This window comes from Panthera leo, chromosome B3 (genome assembly GCF_018350215.1).
Source record: "Panthera leo isolate Ple1 chromosome B3, P.leo_Ple1_pat1.1, whole genome shotgun sequence".
In the NCBI taxonomy this organism is placed as follows: Eukaryota; Metazoa; Chordata; class Mammalia; order Carnivora; family Felidae; genus Panthera; species Panthera leo.
The window spans coordinates 31,539,236-31,559,280 of NC_056684.1; the positions used below are offsets into that span (position 1 = coordinate 31,539,236).

Genomic DNA, 20,045 nt, shown 5'->3' on the forward strand with positions numbered 1-20,045 from the left:
TGGCCCCTCCCCCGGGCTGGAGCGGCTCCATCATCACAACAAAACGCGTTGGAGGCCCGCGGCTCTCGCTCGTGTCCCTTCCAGACGTGCCCTGGGTCTTAGAGACCTGAGCCCCTTCCCCCATAACCGCCGCCAGTGGCGGCCAGGGGAGACTCCGGGGGCAGGCGGACGGCCAGCCTGAGCCAGAATCAAACTCCAGGCCGCGCGGGGAGGAGGAGTCTACAGACCCAGCCTCGAGCCAAGGGTATGGGAGGGGTCTGAAGGCCCCTCCAGGCTCTCCCAGGTAGGACCCCGACCCCATTCCGCGGGAGGTGCAGGGCCGAAACTGGATCCCTGCAGGGGCCTCAGAGGCAGCTCAGATTCCGACACCGCGGGATCCAGAGGTTGGGGTCTGTGGTGACCGCCCCTCCGGGGGAGAAGCGGCGGGTCAGGGGTGAGAGGTCGGGGCCGCGGCCAGAGGCGGGCCGAGGAGGAGAAAGAAAGAGAGTAGGCCGAGACCGAACCGGGAACTCGGGGACTCGTACCCAGCACGTCCTGTTCACCAACTCACCCCCCGCCGCTGCCGCCGCCGCCGTCGCGGGCCCGGGCCCACACTCACCGTCTCCCAGGATCCGGCTGCGGCTAGGCCCCACTCCCCGCTCCGAGCGCCTCTTCCGCTTCCGGCTCCGGCCTCCGCCCGCGGCGGCCCCGCCCCTCGCGTGACGCAGCCGTCGCCAGTCCTCGCTCGACCTCGCTCGGTGGTCTGGTCGCTCTAGCCCCCGACTCGAAGGCTCTGGAGGACCCGTCTTCGCCGCCCCGGTCCAGGCGACAGCAGTGGAGACTGGTTCCGGGAGGGCAGAGGGGACGTCCCCGACTGCGGCCCGCCCCCCGCCGTGTCGCGACGCACGTAGGCCCCAGGGCTCCGCAAGGGTGCCGTCCCGCGCTGCGGGCTTTGGGAGCCCCGACCCGGCCGGGGATTGTGCCTGCTCGTCGGACCCGACCCCACCCCCCCCCCCGTGCCCTCCAACCCTTTCCTGCGCGCGGAGAAGCGGGCATTGTTTCGCTGACGCCTCGGTGAAAATCGGACGGGCCTTGAGCGCCCGCCTGGCCCCGGGACCTCGGAGGGCGCCAGAGATGACGGAAGTCTGTGTCCCGAGGTTCGGGAAGGCGGTCGCGACTTTCGGTTTTGTGGAAGAAGCAAATGAGACCTTATTCTTTGTGTGTGTGGCGGGTGGGGGGGGGGTGCGGGGAGGTTAAAGACATGCGGCACGCCCACATTCCCGTGTGCATGCAGAGCAGATTCGCGGAAGATAGCCGAGAGCCACGTCGGCGGGGCTTCTGGAGGCACGGGGTCTGGGGGAAAGGGAGTCTCGTTCTCCCTGAGCGGCGCAGTGAGCGGACTCGCAGTGTGTCTCCGCTTAATAGACCCCCGCCAGAGGAAAGCCCGCGCCCGGCCGCGGCCAAGCCCCGCTGGCCTTTTTTTGCGAATCACTCGACGCCCCCTTTGGCCGAGGTCGCAAGGACAGGATCGCTGAAGCCCCTCCCACCCGCTGCCCCGCCCCTGGTGAGGGCGGGACGACGAGACCCCACTTTTCCACGGGAGAAAAACCGAGGTGTGGTCCTTTGTGGAGACCTCACGGTTTGTGAGAGTTCGCGCCCCAGGGCCCTCGCTAGCGTCGCCCCGTTAAGCGGGAGGCTGCGGCCCCTCACTGCCCCCATCCCACGCCAGGGCCCGAACGGCACGATGCCCCGCCCCTCCCGGGACGGCTCTGTGAGGGCGGGCCGCCCGCCTTCCCGCCTCCAGGCCGCGCCCGCTCCCCAATGAGGGCTGGGCACGCCCCTGATGCGAGGCTTCGTGCCCCCGCCCCCGCAGGCGCCGGGCTTGCGGAGCCACCCCTCCCAGAGGCGCGGTGCTTCACCTCGCCTTCTGTCACTGGCGTTCCCTTAAACTGACGGCGTGGCTCGAGGGGCTGCTTAATCCCCCCAATTCTATGTTAGATGCTCCCCCCCCCCCCATCCGAAGTAAACAACCGAAGCTAGGGGAAAAACGGGAGGCTTGCTACGCAAACGCAGCCTCAAAACGGCTCCCGGTCCCCTTCCAACCAAAGGCACCCGCCCCCCCAATACAGAAATTCAGGAGGTGCTTCGACTGTGCTGTGGGTCACCGAGAGCCCTGCTGTCCCCGATCCCTTAGAATCCTGCCTCTGGGCTGGAGGCAATGAGTTGCCATTCTTGCCCGGCCCCCGTGCTTGGCCACAGGCCGCGGTCACACCAGCCTGGTTTCGTCTGGGGTTTCATCCACTCACACGAGGTGAATGGACTCTGTGTCTCCTCCCCGCACCGCGTCGCGTCGCCCGCGGTTTCCAAGGCTTCTGGAAGCCAGGACCGCGTGGGCAGCTGAGGGTGGAGGAGCTGAGAGGGGAACTCCCGTCTCCAGCCCTGCCCTGGGAGCCAGGTTCTTAAGGGTTAAGCCGGCCCATCTTCCCACCATCCCTTTCCATATTAGGAACCCAGGAGCCCTGCCTCCCAGAAGGAAGCCAATCTCATTTTCTGAAATGGAACAGGAACCATCTCCCAGCCCCTTCTCCATAGTCTGCAGTTCAGTAGCTGTCCGTGCCTCAGATTCTACCATCAGAGCTTCATTTTTTTCATTAGAGCTTGTCTTTTTGTTCCTGAAAGAAATCACACCTAGAAGAAAAAGAGGCAGAGTATCAGGCACTTGGAAAAAGATCTGACCTGAGGTGAAGTAAAGGTAACTCTCCCACCCCCAACCCTCTCACCTCATCCCTCCAAGGCTGAGATTTTGGGAACTCGCCTGGGGAGCTCAAGCGAGTGGGTCGTCTCCAGGAGCCTTGCTCCATGCCTTTCCAGGAACCTTGTTCCACATCCTCTGACCTTCAAGGACCAGCCTCTTTCCCCAGGCCTCTACCCTTGTGCGCACCAAGTCTTTTTCCGTGTGGGCTGAGAACTGCAGCCTGGTTCAAAGGCCCCAGGGAAATGCCCCTGCCCTGTGCCGTGCTGCCAGCCACCTGACACCCCCAGCAACTCTTGCCCCTCTTGATGTCCCTTTTGCCCTGCTGGGCTCCTAGCTCAGCATGCTGCCCCCTCCAGGCCCCAGCTCCTCTGATCCCCTCCTTGTCCTGCCCACCCTGACTACCACATCCATCTTTGTCTTCTCTGGGGCTGTTAATTCATCTTTGAGCCTCGGCTGTAGGGTCACCTGTCTGGAAAGCCTTCCTGGGTGCTCCAAGGGGGAGTCAGGCTCCCCTTCCCTGCGCTCCCACAGCACTGAGGGCCGTGCCTTCTTCTGCACAGGCTCTGCAAGTTCAACATCTGGTCTGTGCCACTCCCTACTCCGGCAGACCATGAGCCCTTCCACAACCAAGCCAGGCAGAGTTCGGGTTCTCAGGGGGCGCTGGGGGCTACTGTGGGGAGCGCCTGTTTTTAGTGGGAAGACAGAGCACCCAGCCGGAGGGGAGTTGTGTGTGCTCCCCAGGGCCTGGGAGAGCGGGGCGGTGGCCAGTCTTCATGGTCCACTTTGGAGAGGAAATGTGGAGAGACAGCTCCGGAGGGGCTACAAGAATGTGGGTCTGGAGACGGGAGAGGAGATCGGCAAGGTGTCTGAGGGGAGAGGGCTGGTGGGTGGTAGTGCCATCCTGAACAGGGGGCGGGTCTGGGAATGTGAGGAGTGAGCAAGTCACTTAGGGGGTGGGGGAGCTCAGCCCAGTGACGCTGTCCTCAGTGAGCACCTTCTCCCTGTGCCTGCACAGAGCTGGGGCAGGGTGCCTGGTGCCCAAGGGTGTGGGTAGAGAGACAGTGCTAGGATTCTGAAGCCCAAACCCTGGAGGTGAAGTGGGTGGGCATAAGGACAAGTGGAGTGTGCAGCCCCTATCGACCCCATGAGGCCCCTTAACCAAACTGGTGGGGCCTAGGGCTCAGGGCCCCTACCTTACAGCTGAGGCTATAGAAGCCAAAGAGGGCAGTGAAGCAGTAACTTGGCTTAAGGGCTCTGACCCCCACATTAGAGCTAAACTACCATGTCCCCCAGATGTTCCCCTGTCCCCTGCCATTTCCAGACTCCCACACTGGGAAGGGGAGCAGCAGGGGTGGGGGAGTGTGGGCCCAGTTCACAGTGGACTCCCTTCATGACCTTGGGGCAACGGGTGAGCCCTTCTGAGCTTCAGCTCCCCCTGTCCAAGATGGAGAGCGCCAGATGAGCTTGGTTGTTTAGCAGGTGGCCAGGCCATGGTCAGCATCACAGCTCATAGAAGCTGTTGGAACCGAAAACTTCAGGGGGGCTGAGGCTGGTGTTTATTTGTAGTCTGAATCATCAGGGGAAAGTCGAGGCCAAGTGGTGGGGGTTGACAGGTTTAGGTGCATGTTCAGCCCCGGGGCCTCAGTTTCCATGTCTGAAGAGGGGTCTCAGAAGCTGATGCTCTGGGAAGGCAGGACTGCCCCAACTCCAGGGCTTCCCATCTGTCCTGCTCTCAGGACCCACACTGAGGCAGAGCCCCGTGGACCTGATGCCTGGCCCCTTCTGCTCTCCCTGGCACTCCCGTAACTTCTGGCCACTGGACTGTGCCTGCTCACCAAGCCCCACTGAAGGGTGCAAGTGAGTGTGGGGAAGGTGGGCACAGCAGCCCCTGAGGCCCAAGCTGAGGCTGGGCTCCTCTTTCCTGGCAGGTGCTCAGACAGAGCCCTGGAGCAGGACTGGAGGCCGTCAGAGAAGGACCTGCGGGTATGGCTGGCAGAGCGCAGCTGGCAGCGTTGGCCGACCACCTGTGGACGGCGCTGGAGGCCCTATTGAGCGAGTACAGGCGCCGCAGATGCAGGGATGCGAGCTGGGACTCTGCAGGGCCCTGTGTGAGCTCCTCACTCTGGGGCACATAGTGAGGTTCCCGTCCTTCTCTCCCTGGTCTTCCTTGCTTATCTGCAGGCCCAGGGAGCACCCCTGAGCTAGAAAATCCTCTTCCCAGGCCGAGAGCTCTAGAATGCTCCGGGCTGGTTGCCCACATCTGGGGTCATGTTCTCAGGAAGGCTTGTCAAGGTCTGGGGCATCCAAACGAAACAGGAATCGAGTCCCCAACAGAGCTTCTGTGAATAGTGTCATTTCTGTGATGGCGCCCCTGGAGGTGTGCAGTGCATTATCTGGTGTGGCTGGGTTGGAGGCAACCCACTGGATTGGAGGCAAAGGAAGGGCCAGGGTCCCTGTGACACCCACCCACCCCCCGGCCAGAGAGTCAGAGGGAGGGAGGCAGCTGGTTTCAGCTCAGTGGATAGAAAAGTTTCCAAGGCCCAGTTGCCCCTGGCGAAAGCTGCAATCCCCAGGGAGTGAGGAAGGTGAAGGTTCATGCAAGTTGAAGATTCTAGGGGAGGCCCCCATAACCCCTGCCCCATGTGGGCAGCACCACACTGTGATGGCCTAGGCTCCTAAGCTTTTAGTCACCGGGGGTCTCAGCCCACAGCTGACCCTCCTAGAGCTCCTGCTCCCTACCATGCTGGGGGTGACCCTGGGGACCCACCTGTCTGCTCCTGCCTCCCAGCTCTCTAGCATTCCATGACAGCATCCCTACTCCTTTTGCTGGAGCTCCAAAGCCATCAGCAGCTAGTGAGGAGGAGTGCTGTCTCAGGTCCAGCTGGAGGTGGAGGGTTACGTGTCTGGAGCCTATAGTGGTTACAGCAGCCCCTCAGAGCTGTGGGGCACAGTCCCAGGCGTACAAGCCAGGACTCGGGTCTGTGCTGGGCTAGCAGCCGGGCCCTTGGTGGGGCTTATCACAGCGGTGGAGTCTGTGGGCCTTGTGGAGTCTGCCTGCTTTATCAAAATCTACAGACACTGCCGTGCCTGGGGACAGGGATGGCTCTCTGCAGGGGCTCTGTGCTGCCTTCAGCCCTCCTGGCAACAGGTGGAAAGCTCCCTGGCCCACCTGGCGCAGGAGAGGCACCAGCTGCAGGGATCCCAGAGACAGGAGTGGAGGCCAGACTGGGACACACAAGACAGGTCAGGGCGCCCGGTTATGGGTGAAGGGCATGGTGGCAGAGGATGGGCAAGATCGTGCTACTGCAGACGGAAATGGAAAAAGCCCAGCCGTGTTTGGACCAGAGGAGCCAAGGGCCCCGTGGGCCAGAGCCCTTCTCTAAGTGGGTGCCTGGCAGGGCGCTGAACACCGGGCCTGCCTTCTACTTCATTCTTTGCTCTTCATTCTTAGAGCAGCAGCTGGCAGAGGAGGGCAGTGCGAAGATTTCTGTTCAGTTCCCTCCCCCTCAACATTTGGGAAAGACGCTGCCATCACCCGGCCTACTCCCCTCCGGGTCCAGATGGGAAAACAAAGCCTAGAAGGTAGGGAAGAACTTGTTCAGGCTCCAGACAATGTGGTCTGGAGGCTGTGAGGAGACCTCAGGATCCTGGACCGAATGTACCTGCAGGAGATGCTGGTGTCAGGCCTGCAGGGCCAGGAGCTGAGCTGCGATGGGGACAGGGCCCGGGCACTTTAGGGCCCGGATGACGTCTTGATGGGGGCAGCCGAGACCCCTGCCCAGGCTCAGGATATAGCCTTCCTGCAGGAGCAGCTGTTGATCCTTGGGTCAGGTGGCCCAAGACAGCTGGCAGGATCGTGGCCCCCCCCCCCCCCCCCGCCAGGGAATCCAGGGCACCAGCTGAGCCAGCCTGTGCCCACCTATACCAGGGGGGCAGAGAAACAGGGGATTCTAGGCCCTGAACTTGGGGATTCCAAAGTTGGGTGAGGGGCCTAGGGACACCATGGAAAAGGGAATGCCCAGGAAGGACAGATTGAAGCAGGGCCTCCACACAACGCAACTCCAGCGTGCACCGTTCCCCCTGTGGCCCCAGAAAGCGCCCTTTGGTGGTACGCAGCCTGCCTTAACCTGTCTGGTCCAGATTGAAAGCTTGGGGTTTGGAGAAGTCCCTTGGGGGCTGGGGAGGTCAGAGGAGGCCTCTTGGAAGAGTTGAGTCCCAGAGGATGAGGGAAAAAAGGGCTCTGGGAGAGGGTAAAGGCCTGGTGGCTAGCCTGAGCAGACTGATCCCAGCCAGGTGAGCCCCACAGTCCTGGTGGAGGCCGAGCCATGAGTGGGGGGAAGGGGGGGTCTTCACAAGTGAACAGGAGACTCTCAGAAGGGCTGGGCAGAACCCCCGGTGACCAGTGGTCTGCTTAGAGCAGCCTAGAGGCTGGTCTCCACAGCCTCTAGGAGAGCACATACGGTGTCAGAGGGCCCCGTGCAGGCCCCGGGGGCAGAGCACCAGGGCTACGTGCGGAGAGGGTGGTGTGGCGAGCAGCACTGGGGGTGCCCCCCGGAGGCCTGGCAAGTAGCCACTCAGGCCCACCCTCAGATCGTCTCACACTGGGTGAGATGGCCCTGTGGGCAGGAGGTGGGCCAGCCTCTGTCCCCAAATCCTGAATCATGTGGCCAAATTCACAGATTCCCTTCCCTGGGTATTAACACTCCTGGGTGTCCCATTCTGGCCCTTTTAGGGAAGCACGGGGGAAATCTTTCAGCTTCCACAAGTCCTGTCTCTGCCACGTATGGCCAAACCTTTCCTGCTGGCCCAGGGCCAGGCTGGGGGGAGGCAAGATGACCTTAGCTGCTGAGCTCAAGTCAGGATGCTTGGGAGTGGAAGTGCCCAGGACAGAGGGCTCTGTGTGTGTAGGGGCCACAGAGGAGGCGTCTCTGCCCCAGTCCCCATCCCAGCCAGTAAGACACCGTGAGGATGTCCATGCAACTTGGAAAGAAACCATTGAAAATGGGCTGGGGGCCATCTGGGGCCCATACTGTGTCCATTTCTACTAGCACACTCTAGGTCCAGGAGGTGCCAGTGCCCCTAAGGAAAGAGCTAGAAAAGGAAGAATCACATCCCAGGCTTCAAGAGAAGGTGGCTGAGTGCTGGAAGGCACGCTGGCACCAGGTGGTAGTTGCCCTGAAATTGAAAGAACTGCAGAGACCCCAGACAGAGACCGAGGCCTGGTCTCCCCAGGTGGGTGCTCTCTGCCCACCTTCCTCTCCCTCCCCACGTGCCCCCTCTCCTCCTTCTCTTCCCCACTGTCCAGTCTTTCCTACTGCGAGCCATTTAGGGTCTTTCTGCTCTTAGGCTGCCCACTAGCTTTATCCTACACTTCCTTCCCTTCTCCTGCTTCTTCCTCATTACGCTCCATCCACCCACCCACCCATCCTTCTTTCCATCCCCCCCGTTCACCCAGCATACCTTCCCTGAACATCTACTGCATGTCTGGCCCTCTTCTGTGTGCAGGAGAACCAAAGTCAGATCAGACCACTCCTCGTCCCCAAAAGTTTATGGTTTGGGGCCACACAGTCATCAAGTAGGCAATTACAATTTAATACGTCTGATGAGGAGACGGGCGCCTCGGTGGCTCAGTCGGTTGAGTATCTGATTCTTGGTTTCAGCTCAGGTCATGATCATGGTTTGTGGGTTCAAGCCCCAAGTCAGGCTCTATGCTGACAGCACGGAGCCTGCTTGGGATTCTCTCTCTCTCTCTGCCCCTCCCCTGCTTGCTCTCTCTCTTCCTCTCTCAAAAATAAATACATCAACATTTAAAAATATATGTCTGGGGCGCCTGGGTGGCTCAATTGGTTAAGCGTCCAACTTTGGCTCAGGTCATGATCTCGCAGTCTGTGAGCTTGAGCCCCGTGTCGGGCTCTGTGTTGACAGCTCAGAGCCTGGAGGCTGCTTAAGATTCTGTGTCTCCCTCTCTCTTTGACCCTCCCCCACTCACGCTCTGTCTCTCTCTCTCTCCCTCTCTCTCTCAAAAATAAACATTAAAAAAATTTTTTTAGGGGCACCTGGGTGGCTCAGTCGGTTGAGCATCCGACTTCGGCTCAGGTCGTGATCTCATGGTTTGTGAGTTCGAGCCCCGCAATGGGCTCTGTGCTGACAGCGTGGAGCCTGGAACCTGCTTCAGATTCTGTTTCCCTCTCTCTCTCTGCCCCTCCCCTGCTCACACTCTGTCTTTCTCTCTCAAAAATAAACATTAAAAAAACATTAAAGAAAATATATGCCTGATGAGGGGAAAGGCACTGTAGGAGTTGGGGAGGGGGGCAGTGGATAGGTAAATCCTCCCTATTGAAGGGGTTTCTGAGCCTCTGAACCATCCCTGAAGGATGAACTGGGCATCCTCAGTGAAAGAATGAAGGGCACTTCAGCAAGAGAGAGGGGCGCATGCAGAGGCCCAGAGAGGACAGATGTGGAGGTGGCAGAGTGAGAACAGTCCCTGACCCAGATGAGGAGTAGAGAGGGCAAGGGGGTGAATGGTGGGCCAGGGGCCAGGGCAAGGGCTTGGGTGTCCCGGGCCGTGTCCACCAGACTTCGAGTCCAGTTTGGTGACAGCCTCCTCCCAGCCAGTGCCCTCCCTTAGTGCCTAGGGCAAACGTGTACATGCACAAGCAGACGGACTGGTGGACACTCCCTCCCCCCCACCAGGATACACGCGAGACACTCACCCAGAGACACGCACATGTTCCCAGATGTGCGCACACGGACACAGACACAGTCAGCAAGGAGGCGCCCTGGAGGCCCAGGGATGTGGAGTTGCAGGGACCCAGGAGGGGGGTCCTGCTCTGCCGCAGTGGGGCTCGTCTGCGTGAGATGAAGGAGCGTGAGAGCGGGTCTCAGCAGCAGTGCTTAGCTGGCCTTAGGCCTCACGAAAGGTGGCGTTGGTCTAAATCGGTGTCTCAAACTGGGGTCCAGAGCTTTGCTCCAAGAGGGCTGTTAGCTCCTCAAGGAAGCAGATTTGCAGTGATCGTCTGCAACTGCGCATTTGTACAGAAAGAAATCTCAGTTTTTGTCTGTTTATCAACCCAGACCCCTGTGGGTTGGAGGTTGTCTCCTCAGGGCCTGGAGAGACACTACTCTTTATGGGGTGTGCACCCCAGTCAGGACGGGGGCCTGCGGGCGGACAACTCTGGCGAGAAAGCGTGGTGACTGAGGGCTGGGACCTCTGGGCAGATTCAGGTGCCGGGAAGGAAGTGGTGCGGAGCGAGCCCTGCGAAAGCAACATGCAAATGACCCGTAAACCAGTGTCAGTTTGGGCCCCAACCGGAGGGCCTTCCAGTCCTTTGCTTCTCGGGGACTGCCCAGGCCATTTCTCTCTCCCCAGTCCCCAGGGAGGCCCGGCCTGGACTCACCTTCTGTGAGCAAGTGGTGCCCCAGGCCCTGCGCCTGTCCAGGGAGGGTGATCTAGAATTCCACCCTGAGCCATGGGCAGGGGTCCTCTGGGGAGCAGGGCCCGGGGCTCTCAGGGAAACTGGGCAACATCTGGCTGGCAGGAGGGTGCGAGGGGCTCCCGGGGCCTCTGGCACTCTCCACCTACAGTCTCATCCCCAACCTCAAGCTCCTTCCACCCTGACCCTCTCCCGGTCTCTGTCTCAGTCTCTCTTCCTCTGCGCCAGCCCAGGATTCTGTGCTCTGCACTGTCCCCAGATCAGTGGTTAAGACCGTGGGCCCCAGAGCCCGAGTACTGGGCTCCAATCCTGCCTCCGCAGTGTACTTGCTACGTGACCTCGGGCAAGTTACTCTACCTCTCTGGGCCTCACCTGTAAGGAAGAAACCCCACAACCAAGAACAGTTATGGTTCTCCCCCATCCGCTAAGAGGGGTAAACTGGACACGCATGTAGAAGGCTCAGAGCAGTGTCGGCATGCAGCCAGGAAATGTTCGCTCCTGTTATTATACACTTCACGCTGCTTGCTGGCCTGGCCGCTTTGCGGCGAAAATCGCCTTTTCCAACCGGGGATCCACTGGGGCTCCATGTCACTCGCCCTCCGGCAGTCTGCCAGGGCTGCCAGAACAAAGTACCGCAAACCAGGGGGCAAACCAGGGGGCTTCGGCAGCAGATACTTCCTGTCTCACGGCTCTGGAGGCTGGAAGTCTGAGCTCCAGGTGCCGCAGGGGTGGTTCCCCCTGAGGGGGGGATTCTGTTCCTGCCCCTCCCCGGGCTTCTGGTGGCTGCTGGCAGTCCCCGATGTTCCTTGGCTTGCGGACGCATCACCCCAGCCTCTGCCTCCACGTGCACGGGGTGCTCTCCCTATGCACGTGTTTGTGTCCAAATTTCCCTTTTGTAAGAACACCAGCCAGATGAGATCAGAGCTCTCTCCAATTACCTCTGTAAAGACCTTATCTCTAAGGTCACATTCTGACGTACTAGGGGTTAGAACACAAACATAGCTTATACCTCCCAATTTGCATCCTGCTACCTTCCTGTCGGGTGGGTTGGGTAGGACTTGGGATCTCGGGGACCCAGCTGTTCTGTCTTCTCTTTCCCCTCATTTAGCCCCAAGGCCCTGACACGGCTGCAGAAAGGCTGGAGGGGCCACAGGATCGGCCGCTGTGAGGAGGGGTGGGCACTGTTTAGTGAGCCCCCAGGCAGCCTGTCCGCACCTGGGTGGGAGAGGCAGGCGAGGGGCCAGGATGGAGATCACACACAAGCGCGTGTGAGTGTTTGTGGGCATGAGAAGATGGGGTGAGGGCTGCCCTCTGTCTGGCCGGCGACAGAGCAAGATGCAGACTCTGGAGAAGGAAAACAGCCAGGTGGCTGCCAGGATGTAGAAGTGGCAGGTGGCGAGGAGCTGGAGGCTGCCCGAGGCTGGGATGATATGGGGCCCACCTGGGATCAGGGCCCCCAAGGAGCCCTTCCTGATGACCCTAGAGTCTTTCCCAAACCCGAGATCAGGGACCTGGTGCAAAAGAGTGGGAGGCCCAGGCTCTGCCAGTTACCAGCCACTTCCCCTCAAGAGGTCTCGGCTTCCCTGTCCCAAAGAGTCCCAAACTCCCTGCCCTGGCCCCTGTCGTACCCAGGGGCTCAGGGGCGGGGCTGTGGGGCCCTGGGCAGCCCATCTGTCCACAAATGGACAAGAGCCTTGCACTCCTGGCTGAGCTGGATGCCGGGGAGCTCTAGGACTTTGGGCGCAGCTGACACTGGAACCCGCAGGGCAGGTGCCCTCGGGTCAGCGAGGCCTGGGCCTGCCCACACCCCAGAACAAGGACGAGAACCTGGACAGTTCAGCCAGCCTAGAAGGGAGGCCAGCAGTCCCAGAGTCCTAGCCGCCCACCCTCTTCCCCCAGCAGGGTCCCCAGGCAAGCTCTCAAAGTCTGCACGTGGAGGGTGGGCTCCCCACCCTGTGGAAGTCTGGGGACCAGACTGCCACCTACTGAGTGGGCACCAGTCAAGCCCACTCCCTCGGCCTCCAGACACAGCCTGTGGGGAAGGCCACTGTGGAATCTTCCCTGGGCCTCTCAGGCAGCTGGGAATGGTGGCCTGGTGGCCCTTGCTGTTTTGGCTCAGATCTCCATCTGTACACTGGGAGTGGTGTTGGCAGTACTCAGGGGTTCTGATCCTCATTGGTCCTATGACCCTGTTCGGTGTACCCACTGGGTTACTGTCCCTGGGTCACACTCTCTCCAGCTTTTAAGAACTAGGCCGATGCCCCAGCCGAGTGGCCCATTCGCCTTGGTTGGGCTAATGATGTTAGAACGGGGGTGGGGATGAAGGTACAGGTCTTGCTGTCCCCACCAGGCCCCAGGAGCTGCCAGAGCCAAGGACCACAGAGGAGCCAGAGGAGTGTCAAGCGTGGGCCCCACCAGAGGCGGAGGGGAGAGCTCACGGGCAGGCAGGGTGGGAGCTGCTCCAGCCCCCACAGGAGGTGAGAGCTAGCTTGGGGTGCTGGCTGCCCTCCCTCAGATCAAGGTGGGGGCAGGGCTAGAGACGGGGCCTCCCAAGCAGAGGACAAGGCTCTGATCCCACACTGGGCCCTTGTGACCAGGGGTGGGAGGAGCTGAGACCAAGGGCCCCAAGGGAGGTGAAGGTGGGGAGGGGAGGTGCCTAACTTGTTGGAGCCCGTGAGTCAGGATCAGGGTGTTTTCACTGAGGGCCAAGAGCAGAGCCTAGACCCACTCTAGGCTGGAGCCCCAGGCGGCCCTGACCTTGTACTATTGCAGGGTGGCCCTGGGAGGAGCCCAGGCACACAGGACAGGCTCACCAATCAATGCAAAGCAAGTGCACGAGGGCTAAGTGCACAGGGACCCCATGCAGGGAGACAGGGGATGATCTGGAGATGGAGAGGGTTTGGAGACCTGGCCTGCCCTCGGGGAGCCCTTGGGCTGAGCAGTGTAGCCCCATAGGGAGCACTGAGGGAGTATCACCCATTCATATTTTTGTATTCAGGGGAATTTGTAGTCACCTGTATGGTGTGGAGAGGCAGAGGCTGTCCTGCTCCCTCCTCCAAGTGCTGTTCTACCTGCCTCTCCCTGCCCGACAGCTATTATGCCCCTTGTTTGGGTCAAGGCAGAGTCCCAGGCAGGCCCCCGCGAGAACCAGGGTGGGCGATGTCCTGAAGCACCAGATCAGGGTAGGAGCCAGTGACTGACTCCCTCTCAGACTCTCCCCCTATTCCCAGACTTCCCTGAAGGAGGCAGGCTTGGAGCTGGCCCAGATGCGAGCTGGGCTCCAGAAAATCCGGGACCCGGAGCTGGAGGCTCACCAGCCGGCCCCGGAGGTGCCCAGAACCAGGTGCTCAGCATCCCTCCGCCTCTGTGCCTCTGCCAGGCCTGCATGCCTCAGGGGGGGGGGCACGGTTCCCTGTGCCCAGTCCCCAGTGCCACTGACCTGCCCTCCCCGGACTCAGTCAAATCCCTCCCAACCTCGCACTGCCACCAGGAGAGCCCAGGCCCTACAATGTGCTCACTGTCTTTCTGCCTTCCTCCCCAAGGTGGCAGAGAGGCTTGCTGAGAAGCTGAGGCTGGAAGCAGCTGAGGGCTCTGAGCAGGAGCTGGTGGAAAAGTGAGGACCATGGAGTGAGGGGCACCCGGATCTGAGGGGCTCTGTGGGGAGGAACCACCTTCCTTCACAGAGACCCTCACAGCTCTTCCCCTTCCCGTGAGGATTTGGGGGTAGATGGGAGAGGGCATTTAGGGACATGCTACGAGAATCCCAGGGGGGACACTGCCAGGCCTGGAACTTGATGTATCTCCTGGTCTGCCTTATTCTCTCAGAAGAACGGAACACGGGGAAGAAGCAGGAGGGGGCATGGCTGGGTGGGCTCTGGAGGCACAGGGATTAGGACCTCTGGGTTCCTGGGCCTGGGGTCATGGATGGAAGGAGAGTGGCCTTCTTATGCTCAAGTCACCTCCACCACTGACCAGCTCAGCGAGCGTGAGCAAGTCTGCCTTCTCTGGGCCTCAGTTTGCTCTTCTGTAAAAGGGGGATACTGCCTATCGTACCTATCTCAAAGGATGATGTGAGGATTACGCGAGACAGTGTGCCTGGCTGGTGGCCCTGAGTTTCCCTATACCTGGGGTCCAGTTAGAGTGAGTAAGTACTAAAGTCATAAAACCATGGAGGTGGGCCCAAGACCACCTGCCTATAGGGCTTTAGTCGCAAAGTCTATTTGTCCGGTATTCTATCAATGAGGCATTATTTGCACTTAATATATTCAGGAGACAAAGTGGGCCGCCAGTGATGGACAATATAGCACGTTCCACGGCCTGGAACAGCTCCTGCTTTAGGCTTGAATACCATTTCACCTTGACGCGGGTCCTCATCTTTATGACCCTGTGTGGAGGAGCTTGATGGGGTGCGGACTTCTATCTTTTGCCTGAGCTTCTCTCTGGGGACCCCTAGAGAATGGGGTCACATCTGCCAGTGGGACCTGGGAGACTCCAAGAGTTCCGACTCTCAGGCTGAGAACTGTGTCCCCAGGGAGAGGAGCTGGTGTAGCTCTGAGCATCGAGGGCTCTAGCACTGGGAGGGCGGGAGCCTCCAGCCATCTCTCAACCCCTGAAGGTGACACCTGGGGACTCCCTAGAGGAACAGGCAGAGTAACCCCTGCCTCCCTGTGTGACCCAGACCCTGTTTCTCTCTCTGCCTTTGTTTCCCCATCTGCAAGCCAGAGTGGGGGGAGACAGAGGCCCACAAGGTCCTTCCAGCGTGGGCCTTTGGCGATTCTGAATGGATTCCTCAGCTGGCCTCCCTTTCCCTGGCTAGAACCGGAACTACTCCATACCTGGTTACCTGCCCTGCCTCTCTGCCCTCTGTGGGGTCAGCTTCTGCTTCATTTGTCCCCAGGTGTCAGCCATAGCCCAAGAACCATGGAGGAGAGGAGCATCTGAAAAACGGTGGCACTTGGGGCAGTGCCCTAGCTGGAGGAGAAAGGTGTTGTGCCCACTGAGGCCCAGAGCCACCAGGGTCCAGGTTTATAGCCTCACTCTGCTGCACAAGAGACCGAGGTCAGCCCTTTGCCCCCAGTGAGCTGACAGCAGACTGTCAGGCTTCAAAAACCAAGGGTGGGCAAGGACTCCCTGGGGAGAGTGGAGGCCCCCCCCCCACCCCCCGCTAGGGTTTCTGTCAGGCCTGAGGCTAGGGTTTCTGTCAGGCCTGAGGCAGGGGACCTGTCATAGGTAGCTGCAGTCAGAAGCCTCCCTGTCCCCTGCCTGAAATAGGGCCTGAAATGCCCATGTTAGTACAAGGTTCTTGACTCTTAGTGGACGAGGCCACCTGCCCTTTCCCAGGGGGACCCTGTGGCTAGAAGTAGATCTGGGCAGAGAGTGGCCAGTGGGGCGCTGAGGTCCTTGTGGGGCTTGGTTGGTCCATTCACTGCCCTGTCCCAGCACAATGATGACCACAAACCTTCTGTCTTACTGGTGAAGGCCTTGGGTATTGGGCTTTAGACTTTTCAAAGTGAGTTCTGATACATTTGTGCCTCACATCACTCTATAGTCCCTATTTCACAGGGAACTTGCCCAGACAAGGCAGTAATGTGCCCAAAGTCACACAGCAAAACGGCAGCTAAGCCCCCTGGTCCCTTAACCTGTTCCAGAAAGGTAGTTTCTCGTTTCTGAGCTTGATACAATGGCCATCTTTGATGGCCACAGGCAAGGCTGGCTTAGAGTTGTCCCCCTTGAGGTTATCTGGCCATTTTTCTCCTTCTGAACTTCCCTCCCCACCCTGCTGTGTACTTCCTTCCCCTACAGAGCTCCGTCAGCTGGGCCACGTGCTTCCAGAACCTCCCTCAACTCTGTCACTGAACATTCCCTCCATCTACTGACTTAAGCAGAGTTTGGCAGAGGAGGACCCTGGCAGGATGGAAGGACAGAACAGCTCTCAGATTGTTTCTCCAGCATCGTCTCCTGCAAAATGTTCTCTGCCCTCCCTGCCATTCACACAGCTGCTGTGGGAGCTGCAGAGTTCCCAGCTGATGGGTCCAGCACTGGGTCCTGAGCCCAACAGAGCCAGTGGCCCTGTCCTGATCACTGGACTTGAGACAAAATCGTAGTCTCTCGGGGCTGAAGACTGGACACAGAAAACTTGGGAACTGTTAACTTCCCTGTTTTTCATGGTGTCAAAAGCTGGATTTCAGCGAGGGCAAATGGAGCCGACAGGTCCCAGGACGTGGAATTGGATGGAGATACTTTAGCTCATCCCAGGAGGTCTCTTGTATGGAGAAGACATAAACTTGACCTTTAGGATGGTCATCTCACGTTGCTCTGTGGCCTGGGCAGCATGGTGAGCTGGTCTTCAGAAGGAAAGGAGTACCTTCCAAGGGCAGCACTTGCCAAGGCCAGTCCCACGCCCCGCTGTCCTTGGGCTCCCCCAGGCTCCGAAAATAAATTCTCCTTTCTGCTCACATGAGATGAGTGGTTTGGGACCCCTGCCAGGGCGCATCCCCAGTGCGCTCCAAACCAGGGCGCTGCCCTCCCCGGAGGGCCCTCCCTTCAGGCCGGGCACCCACCCTCCAGCCGCTCACTCCCTCAGGCCGGCTCCTGTTTGCTTCCTGGCACAGATGGCGTTCCCCCCCCGCCCCCTCCAGAGAGACGGTACCTCTCTGTCTCCAAGCGCAGCAAGGTCCCCACTCGTCCCGGTCCTGCTTTTCTGGTCGGTTCCTTCTTCCTTTCCCTCCAGTGGTGATTCCGATCTCTCAGAAGCCGCAAGCCACCAACTCCCGTTTTCAGGGCGGAGACTCCAAGGAGAAGGTGCAGTAGGCGTCCGGGCTTCCCTCCCGCGCCCCGCCCCCTCCCCCCATTGGCTATACGGAGGGCACGTGGCCAGTCCTGGCCAATGAGGTGGGGGAAGGTTGCGGCGTGGCGCGGAGCCGGGAAGGCTGGTCCAGGAGAATCTTGGATCCTCTCAGGACTGTCAGGTGACTCCCGACTGCACAGCAAGGGGGACATGGGCGGAACGAAGACTTGGGACGACCAGACACCCCCTCCAACTTCTGCTTCCTTCTGTCACCGGGCTGGGTCGCCCCTGCCCCTCACTGAAGGGAGGCACATGCAGGAGAGTTTAGGGCAGCTGATTGGAGTCCATTCACAGCCCTGCCATTCACTACATATATGTGACCTCCAGCACATTTCTGCTTTTCAGTTTTTGCATCTGTAAAATGAACGAAGTTACTGCCTCATAGGGGTGTGGGTGGAGTGGAAATAAGCGTGTATAGAATGCTTAGTACTTGCTGGGAGGGCAGACTCTGGACTCCGTAGCTACCGAATTAGAACCCCTAAGCTCTTCTCACTAGCTATAGGACCTCAGGCTAGTAACTCAACTTCTCTGTTCCTCGGTTTCCTCATCTGTAAAATGGGAATCATAGTCCCATCTCATATGTGTAGAGAATCCAAGGAATTAACACAGAGAACTTAAAACAGCACCTGGCCCACACCAGTGTTCAGAAATCGATAGTTTCATAGCTAAGTGCTGTCAGGTCTCCTGGAGCACACGTGCAGTTCCTCTGGGGTACAAACCTAGGAGAATTGCATGTGCCACTTGGGAATGCCCAAGTGTTTTCCAAAGTGGTTAGACTAATTTACACTCCCCTAGCAGTCTCCAAGAGTTCCCATTGCTCCCCATCCTTGCCAAGACCTGGTGTTGTAAGACCAAAGTGTGTGCCAATCTGATGGTGTGGAATGGTTTTCTGTGCATTTCCCTGGCCCCAGTGAGTTCCAGCCATTTGTATTTCCTCTTCTGCAAAACAGCTGTTCATGACTTGGCCCCCTCTTCCAACCCCCCCTCCCCTTTTTGCTTTTAACAATAAGCATTAACACACACACACACACACACACACACACACACACTCTGGCTGTTAGTTTTATGTTGCAAGTATCATCTATTTTTTTTCTTTTTTTTCTTTTTTTTTTTTTTTAAGTTTACTTATTTATTTAGAGAGAGAGAGCACAAGCAGGGGAGGGGCAGAGAGAGAGGGAGAGAGAACCCAAAGCAGGCTCCGTGCCATCAGTGCAGAGTCCAACACAGGGCTCAAACTCACTAACCGTGAGATCATGACCTGAGCCAAAGTCAAGAGTTGGATGCATAACCAATTGAGCCATCCAGGGGACTCTCCCAGTGTGTCTTTCTAAATACCAGTATCTTTTTTTTTTTTTTTTTTTACTGTTCATTTATTTTGAGAGAGAGAATGTGAGAACGTGAGCAGGGGAGGGGGAGGGGGAGAGAGAGAGAGAGAGAGAGAGGGAGAGAGAGAGAGAGAGAGAGAATCCCAAGCAGGCTCCAAGCTGTCAGCACACAGCCCAATGCAGGGCTCGATCTCACCAACCCGTGTGATCATGACTTGAGACGAAATCAAGAGTCCGAAGCTTAACCAACTGAGCCATCCAGGTGCCCCCAAAACCTGTATCTGTCTATTTTGAGGGGGAAGGGCCAGAGAGGGAGAGAGAGAATCCCAAGCAGGCTTCACACTGTCAGCACACAGCCGGATGTGGCGCTCAAACTCACGAACCTGTGAGATGATGACCTGAGCTGAAATCGAGTCAGATGCTTGACTGACTGAGCCACCCAGGTATCCCAAAATACCAGGATCTTTTGATAAACTCTTTTGGAGGGTCTAGTTGGAGAAATTCTTCCCTTTCTCGAGGTCTTGGAAGATATTCTCCTATAGGTCTTGTTAAACTGAAACGGGAAGGAATTGCAGCGGCCTGGTGCCTTGTTCTTCCTAGATTCTCCACGTCCGTCGGGAGCTTTTCTCCTCTCACCACCCCCTGCAGTCACGATGCACCGTTTCCGCCTCAGAGGTCTCTAGACCCTGCTTCTCCTCACCTCCCCGACACCCCCGTGGGCTAGGCCTGCTGCACCTCCGTGTGGCGGCCCCCTGCTGCGCCACAGGAAGCTGTGAGGTGTGATACCAACTACTGGTTACCAGTTATTAAAGTACTAAGGGCTAGCGGTGCCTGGCTGGCTTTGTCAGTGGAGCATGTGACGCTTCATCTCCGGATTGGGGGGTTTGAGCCCCACGTTGGGTGTAGAGAAGACTTAAAAAAATTACTAAAGGACTGGTCATTTCTTTCAAAAGGTGTTTAGAGACCACTGAGAGGCTCAAGCCTGTCCCAAGGTCACTCTTCATTTGCTAGCACTTCAGAATGGCAAAGGGGTCTGCATTTGCCTGCCTCAGAGGACTGCACAGACTGGGGACGGGCGTTGTTGTTGCGGAGGAGGGCAATTACAAATCCCCAGTGCTTTTCCTCTCTGCCCACTTTTCTTGGTTTCACCAAAACTGGGTTGTAGCCATAGGATGTGCATCATGGTGGAAAAAAAAGGCCGGGCACTCTGGGTCCAGGCCCGAGTTCCAGCGGAGGCATCCCAGAGGTCTAATGTCCAGAATGTCTCCTGACTCCAGATCGCACTTCCAGAGAAGCCTCTTTTTAAGCCTAGGTCCTGGTTAAAACGTGTCAGCAGTGCCCTGATGCTCAAAGGATGGCACCCACATCCCTTAGCCCGGGATCCATCCTGGACCCAGCCATACTTCTCCCCAATTCCTCACCCCTCCAACTCCAGGTCCTGGCCACAATTCCCCAAGGGCAGGACCTCTGAGGCCACCAAGTTTCCATAGATCAGTTCCTCTGCCGAGAATGCTTCTCCTCACATCTCCAGCTGGCAACCTCACTCTTCCAGCTGAAAGATCGCCACCTCTGGGAGGCTTTCCAGAGATGCCCCAGTGAGCTGCCCCAGCATCCATCTGCCATCAATGGCCTACTGTCCCAGTCACACTGCATTTCAATTTTTGATTGGATAATTGTGTGTGCCTCCCCACCAAGACTGTGAGCTC

At 58.7% G+C, this 20,045-nt stretch overlaps 2 protein-coding genes and 2 long non-coding RNA genes across 7 annotated transcripts in view; 1 reads left to right on the forward strand and 3 right to left on the reverse strand.

Moving 5' to 3' along the window:
- CLK3 (CDC like kinase 3) overlaps window positions 1–700 on the reverse strand; it is a 13,908-nt gene extending 13,208 nt beyond the window's left edge. The window contains exon 1 of one of the 2 annotated variants that reach the window (XM_042941411.1): window positions 599–700. The gene's annotated coding sequence lies outside the window, so the exon portion shown is untranslated. Of the gene's footprint in view, window positions 1–550 lie in introns of both variants that reach the window. The other variant, XM_042941412.1, reaches the window with a different exon arrangement.
- LOC122221798 lies at window positions 39–5,069 on the forward strand. 2 transcript variants are annotated; one of them, XR_006203440.1, is made up of 3 exons: window positions 39–283; window positions 2,486–2,731; window positions 4,471–5,069. It is a non-coding gene; the product is annotated as an uncharacterized LOC122221798 (long non-coding RNA). The 2 variants fall into 2 exon arrangements; XR_006203439.1 differs by lacking the exon at window positions 39–283 and having other exon boundaries at window positions 2,660–2,731; window positions 4,663–5,069.
- Window positions 2,583–16,978, reverse strand: LOC122221797. The gene is made up of 3 exons (XR_006203438.1): window positions 16,817–16,978; window positions 9,448–9,989; window positions 2,583–2,667 (listed from the first exon to the last, which is right to left on the reverse strand). It is a non-coding gene; the product is annotated as an uncharacterized LOC122221797 (long non-coding RNA).
- A 108-nt stretch (window positions 16,979–17,086) lies between these two features.
- Window positions 17,087–20,045, reverse strand: part of ARID3B (AT-rich interaction domain 3B) — a 60,553-nt gene continuing 57,594 nt past the window's right edge. The window contains exon 10 of one of the 2 annotated variants that reach the window (XR_006203435.1): window positions 17,087–17,368. The gene's annotated coding sequence lies outside the window, so the exon portion shown is untranslated. The remainder of the gene's footprint in view (window positions 17,369–20,045) is intronic. The other variant, XR_006203434.1, reaches the window with a different exon arrangement.